The sequence below is a fragment of the Gossypium arboreum genome, chromosome 13 (assembly GCF_025698485.1).
Source record: "Gossypium arboreum isolate Shixiya-1 chromosome 13, ASM2569848v2, whole genome shotgun sequence".
NCBI lineage: Eukaryota > Viridiplantae > Streptophyta > Magnoliopsida > Malvales > Malvaceae > Gossypium > Gossypium arboreum.
This window is the reverse complement of record NC_069082.1, coordinates 65,694,048-65,700,587: the sequence shown is the minus strand read 5'-3', so window position 1 is coordinate 65,700,587 and position 6,540 is coordinate 65,694,048. Positions and strand designations below refer to the sequence as shown.

Here is a 6,540-nt window from a genome sequence, read left to right as displayed (position 1 = left end):
GGTTGAAAACCAAGAAAATTTGCTACCTCCTACGATTGTTGTTAATCAGAATCCTGCTCCACGCACAATGTATGATTATGCTAAACCTTCTTTAACAGGAACTGAATCGAGCATAGTTAGACCTGCAGTAGGTTCGAATACTTTTGAACTGAAACCTAACACAATTCAAATGATTCAACAATTTGTTCAGTTTGATGGTTTGCAGGACAAATATCCCAACGCTCACTTGGAAAATTTCTTAGAATTTTGTGACACTTTTAAAATAAATGGCATTTCTGATTACGCCATTCGCCTTCGGTTATTCCCTTTTTCCTTGAGAAAAAAGCTAAACAGTGGTTGAATTCAGTACCACGGGGGTCAATCACTACTTGGGAATAAATGACCGAAAAGTTTTTATTAAAATATTTTCCGCAGGCTAAAACGGCTAAATTTCGTAATGATATCTCATCTTTTGTGCAGATGGATTTAGAAACACTTTACGATGCATGGGAGTGATACATTGACCTCTTGAGAAGATGCCCTCACTATGGGTTACCACTCTGGTTACAGGTTCAAACCTTTCATAATGGCCTGAATCCTTTGACTCGATAGATTGTTGATGCGGCTGCTGACGGAACTATCAATAATAAGACACCTGAAGATGCCTATCAATTTATAAAGGAGATGTCACTGAATAACTATCAGTGGCAAGTCATGAGGACAAAGCCAACGAAAATAGCTGGTGTTTATAACGTCGATTCAGTCACCATGCTCTCTAATCATGTAGAACTCTTGAATAAGAAAATTGATGGTTTCCTTAATTCTTCACTGGTCCACCCAGTAATGCAGTGCGAAGCGAGTGGAGGTGGATCAAGCAGTTCAGAATACCCACCTTATAGCCACAACATGGAGAACGAGCAGTTAAATTACAAGGGTAACAATCCTTGATCTCAAAACAATCCTTAGAGTAATACTTACAATGCAGGTTGGAGGAACCACCCAAAATTTTCATGGGGAGGCCAAGGGAATCAGAAACCACCACCTCTAGGCTCCCAACAACCACCCTACCAACAAGAGAAAAAGCTGAACTTTGAGGAGATGCTAAAAACTTCATCTTAGTGTCAGAAACTCGTTTTCAGAATACCGAGACAACACTCAAAAATCAACAAGCATCAACCCAGGGGCTCGAAACTCAGATTGGACAGCTTGCCAAGTTGATTTCCGAACGACCACAGGGTAGCCTGCCAAGCAACACTGAATCTAACCCAAGGGAGCAACTCAACGCGATTACCATTCAGGATGCAGAAGGGTTAGTTGAAAAACCAAGGCCAGAAACGGTGGTAAGCAAGGGTAAGAATGAGGTAGGCCAAGATGACCCAAAGTCGATGAGTACAGAATATAAACCTCGTGTGCCATACCCTAACGCGACAAGGAAAGATCAATCAGACGAACAATTTGGTAAATTCCTTAAACTTTTAAAGAAACTACATATTAACTTACCGTTTATTGAAGCCCTTTCAAAGATGCCAAACGCAGTCAAGTTTTTAAATGAGCTTTTGACAAATAAATGAAAGTTGGATAAGGTGTCGCATGTGGAATTGAATGTAGTTTGCTTAGCCACATTACAGAATAAGCTACCCAACAAATTGAAGGATCCAGGGAGTTTTATGATTCCTTGTTTAATTGGTAGTTTAGATGTTCATCACGCATTGGCTGACTTAAGGGCGGGCATTAATGTTATGCCTTATAAAATGTTTAAACAACTAGGTATTGGGAAACCCAAACAAACTAGGATGAGCATTCAATTGGCTAATAAAACCATTAGATTTCCTAGGGGTATCATTGAAGATGTTCTTGTTAAGATCAATAAATTTATATACCCAGTAGATTTTGTTGTTCTAGACATGGAATAGGATAGTAACGCACCTTTAATTTTAGGACGACCCTTTTTAGCGACTGCTAAAACTATTATTGATGTTGGTATAGGTGAACTCACACTTCGTGTGGGAGACGAAACAATCACCCTTCATGCTCGTAATTCGAGTAACACATAAAAAATTGAAGGTGGTTGTATATATCATTCTACTAGTACTGATCACGTAGTGAAACCTTCTGTGTAGGAAACAGTTACGAAGAACCTATATGACCCATGTTCAAACAACAACAAGGGACCTATATATGAAGAAGGTAGGCTACAAATTGAAGAGCCAGATAAATGGTGGACACAAAAAGCGAGAACACCTGATAAGCCAAAACCAAGCCAGGACGAGCTCAATACCTTACTGATTGATGTATCAGCTCAATATATAGTGGTGGAGATTTGATTTTCAAGCAAGCCTAAGGTAATAACTTTTCATATTGACTAATGAGTGCTTTTATTGATGTCCTTAAACACCTTGAGTGATTTGAGTGAATCTTTTGTGAGGATGTTAAACTCTATGATATTGTGATCAAAGGTAATCACTTAGATGAGGGGAGAAACCTATGTTTTCGTGATAAAATGCTCAACTTGGAATGTTTGAAACTCTGATGTACTTTTAGTTGAATTTTCAATGTATGAGTACTTATGGATTATTTTGAGATATTATTGATAGGGATTATAAATTGAGAAGAATTTATTTTGATTATGAGTTGAGGATTTTTGCTTGAGGACAAGTAAATGCTTAAGTGTGGGGGTATTTGATAAACCATAATTTATAGATATTTTTATCCCATGCTTAGCACATTTAAGGATGGTTTCTCCTTAGGATTGGTGAATTCGATGCTCCTATTCCTTTAATTTCATGTTTTATACTTAGGTGAGCATAGGAGAGTAAAAAGAGTGAGAAACAGGACAAAAATGGAGAAAATAGACCCACGTGGGAGATCAACATGGCCTGGAATTTCTCACACGGGCGTGTCACACAGCCGTGTCCCTTTGGTAAGATTGAAGCATGACTTACACGGGTATACTACACGCTCATGCCTGTTCAACAGCCTTAACCACGGGCTAGAGTAACCACACACGGGCGTGTCATATGGACGTGTCCCTGCCGAGCCCAAGTATAACCCTATTCAGAAAAGAGAAATTTTAGGGGCTCTTAGGTATTCAAAAGCCTATTTAAACACCCGAGGAGGCACTTAGAAGGGGGACGCAGAGTAGAAAGTAAGAAATTGCTCAAGGAAAGCCGATTGATCCATCTCAGAAGCCGAATTCATCATCAAAACTGAAGATCTCCCTTCAAGTTATTTCAGGAGTTTGGGTTTTCTTATGTTTTGTTTTCTTTATGCTTTTGAGATGTTTTCTTTCATTAGTATGAACTAAACCCCATAAATACCTAAGGGGAATGAAACCTAAGACGGATCTTGTTATTATTTTCTGAATTGTATGATAAATATTTAACTTGTTCTTAATTATGTGTTCTTAATTCTTGTTTTGATATTCCAGGATATTGATTCAAGTTAAGCTCTTATTTAGAGGAGGAATAGACCCTTTTTAAGAGTAAATTTGTCATAATTAAGAGAAATTGATTGCACGCCTAAAGATAGGGTAATAAGATTTTGTCGGATTAGGGTGAAACCTAATAAGGGAATCCATAGATCGAGTTAATGCAATTCTAGGGCGTTAATTAGAAAAAGATTTTAATTATTCAACCTAGGGTTAGACTTTAGTAGTCTCGAGAGACATAATAATATAACTTAGGGATTTCTACGGATCAAGTCAAATGAATAAATCGTTTGATTCAGAGTCAAATAACAAGTAATGTCTAGGTGGATTTTTTCTTAGGTATTGTCTTAATCAATCGAATTTTCCCAAAAGTATTTTCCCAAATTTTCTTTCTGTGCATTCTTAGTTAATAATTAGTTTAGATAACCAAACCTCTGAATTTTTAGGCTAGATAATAAAAAGGAAGTAAATACTAGTACTCGTAGTTCCTTTGGGTTCAACAATCTAGTCTTACTGAACTATACTATTGTTCGATAGGTACACTTGCCTCAATCGTGATAATAAGTTAGTCTCAAGAACGATTCATTCATAAATCTTTAAAACCTGTCACGAATATCACGTAACAAGTTTTTGGCGCTGTTACCGGGGAACTAGGATATTAGGAACACTCGATTTTTATTACTTTAGCCATTTTACTTTTATTGTAATTTAAATTTTTATTATCTTTTCTAATTCTGCATTTATTTTCTTCTGACAGGTTTTTCTAGTTTATGACCAGAAGAAACCCATCAGGACCATTACTATTTGATAGTGAGCGATCGCAAAGTTCACAGAGACTGAAGAGAAATAAGGCAAAGCTTACGATACATATAGGAAGAGAAAGAGGACAATAGTTCAACCACAACCAAGGAGATGGCTGAAAACAAAGAAAATTCACTACCTCTTGCGATTGCTGTTAATCAGAATCCTGCTCCCCGCACTATGTATGATTATGCTAAACCTTCTTTAATAGGAACTGAATCGAGCATAGTTAGACTTGCTGTAGCTGCAAATACTTTTGAACTGAAACCTAACACAATTCAAATGATACAACAATTTGTTCAGTTTGATGGTTTGCAGGAAGAAGATCCCAACGCTCACTTGGCAAATTTCTTAGAAATTTGTGACACTTTTAAAATAAATGGCATTTCTGATGACGCCATTTGCCTTCAGTTATTCCCTTTTTCCTTGAGAAACAAAGCTAAACAGTGGTTGAATTCATTACCACGGGGGTCAATCACTACTTGGGAACAAATGACCGAATAGTTTTTATTAAAATATTTTTTGCAACCTAAAACGGCTAAATTACATAATGATATCTCGTCTTTTGTGCAAATGGATTTAGAAACACTCTACGATGAATGGGAGAGATACAAGGACCTCTTGAAAAGATGCCCTAACCATGGGTTACCACTCTGGTTACAGGTTCAAACCTTTCATAATGGCCTGAATCCTTTGACTCGGCAGATGGTTGACACAACTGCTGGGAAAACCATCAATAATAAGACACCTGAAGATGCCTGTGAATTTATAGAGGAGATGCCACTGAATAACTATCAGTGCCAAGTCATGAGAACAAAGCCAACAAAAACAGCCGATATTTATAACGTCGATTCAGTCACCACTTGACCTTAGGGTCATACCACTTGCACTTAATAAATCGCTTATAAAACAAAAATCACAATATCAAAAGCCTTTTTTAAACTCAAAATTAACTCGAAAATATTATATATAATATTTACAAACCTACGCGTTGGATTTGGTGGCCCCGAGACCACTGTTCTGATTAACCCTTAAAACGGGCTATTACAACTCTCCCCCCTTTAGGGATTTTCACCCCCAAAAATCTTACCAGAAGAAGTTGCTTCCAAATCTTATGAAGCACTTTCACTATTTTCTCAAGGTCACAAATCAATTTCAGCCTCGCATATCTTTTTCCCATAGCCTTTGAATTTTAACACACAGTGCCGGAGCATATTGTCAAAATTTTGAATTACTCACTCAGAACACATAGCTCAGTTATCTATCAAATAGGAACTCCAAATATACTAAAACAATCATGTGGATTTTTTTCCATCATCAGATAAGATCAATCGAGTAACCATTCTCACAAAAATAAGGAAAGATCTTTCTATTCAGCATATGTAACTATATCTGCTTTCTCTATATTCTCTTAATGAAACATATTCCACTCAGTTCACTAGTACATTACTGAAAATCATAACTTCTTTACTTAATCCAGATTGAACTCCGCACTAAAACTTCAATTAATAATACTTTAAACTATTTCCAACTTTGCTAACTCGCATCGATCATTCAACTTTCACGAACATGATAATCTTATTAACTAGAACAACTTTAACTCATAACAACATCATTCGGTTAGAATATTCCAATAAGCATAGTTCCGTATCATACTCTCGAGAACATAGTTTCTTTATTCCAACTATCCGTCTATCTATATACTCATGATTGTACAAAAATTCATCACTATACCAGAGAATCATTTAAATGCATATAAATCAATTCACATCTTGAAAAATTAGTTCGCGCTGATATAAACAACTGAGTTGATTTCCACTACTACAACCCAAGTACATGCTCTCGTTCAAAATTCTCTTGCCATGCAAATCAAAGATCTCACAACTATATTAGCTCAAGGAAACAAAGATATTCCGATTAAACTTACTAGCCTTAGCAAGCTTACCCGAGAAAAGAAAACAACTACACAATTCAAGCTAGAGTTTCCATCATTTATGCTTTTGCCGATGACAATTCTTTACAATGAAAATTAGAGAAATCCAGATACTTGAATTTTCCACATTCCAATTATCAAATCCATAAATACCATCAAATAAACATAATCGTCACAGATCAAAGAATGCACTTTAAAGATGAGCCATGTCAGATAATCCTCACAATGAGGATGATAAGAAAACCCCAGATACGATCTCGCAACAGAAACCCGAGAACATAACTCACAAGAGAATAATAATAAAGACTCAAAAAATTTTCTCAAAGAAAACCAGAAGAAAAATAATACTTATCTATTCTGGAATTCCATTGTAATAGAAATATCATATCTTTCAAGTATA

The 6,540-nt window shown here is 36.3% G+C and overlaps 2 non-coding genes across 2 annotated transcripts; both read right to left on the bottom strand.

Annotated features, from left to right (window-relative positions):
- Positions 1-426: 426 nt before the first annotated feature.
- Positions 427-533, bottom strand: LOC128287075 (small nucleolar RNA R71). The gene has a single exon (XR_008277775.1). It is a non-coding gene; the product is annotated as a small nucleolar RNA R71 (small nucleolar RNA).
- Positions 534-4,748: 4,215 nt separating this feature from the next.
- On the bottom strand, positions 4,749-4,854 carry LOC128287060 (small nucleolar RNA R71). Its single transcript, XR_008277760.1, has one exon. It is a non-coding gene; the product is annotated as a small nucleolar RNA R71 (small nucleolar RNA).
- Positions 4,855-6,540: the final 1,686 nt, after the last annotated feature.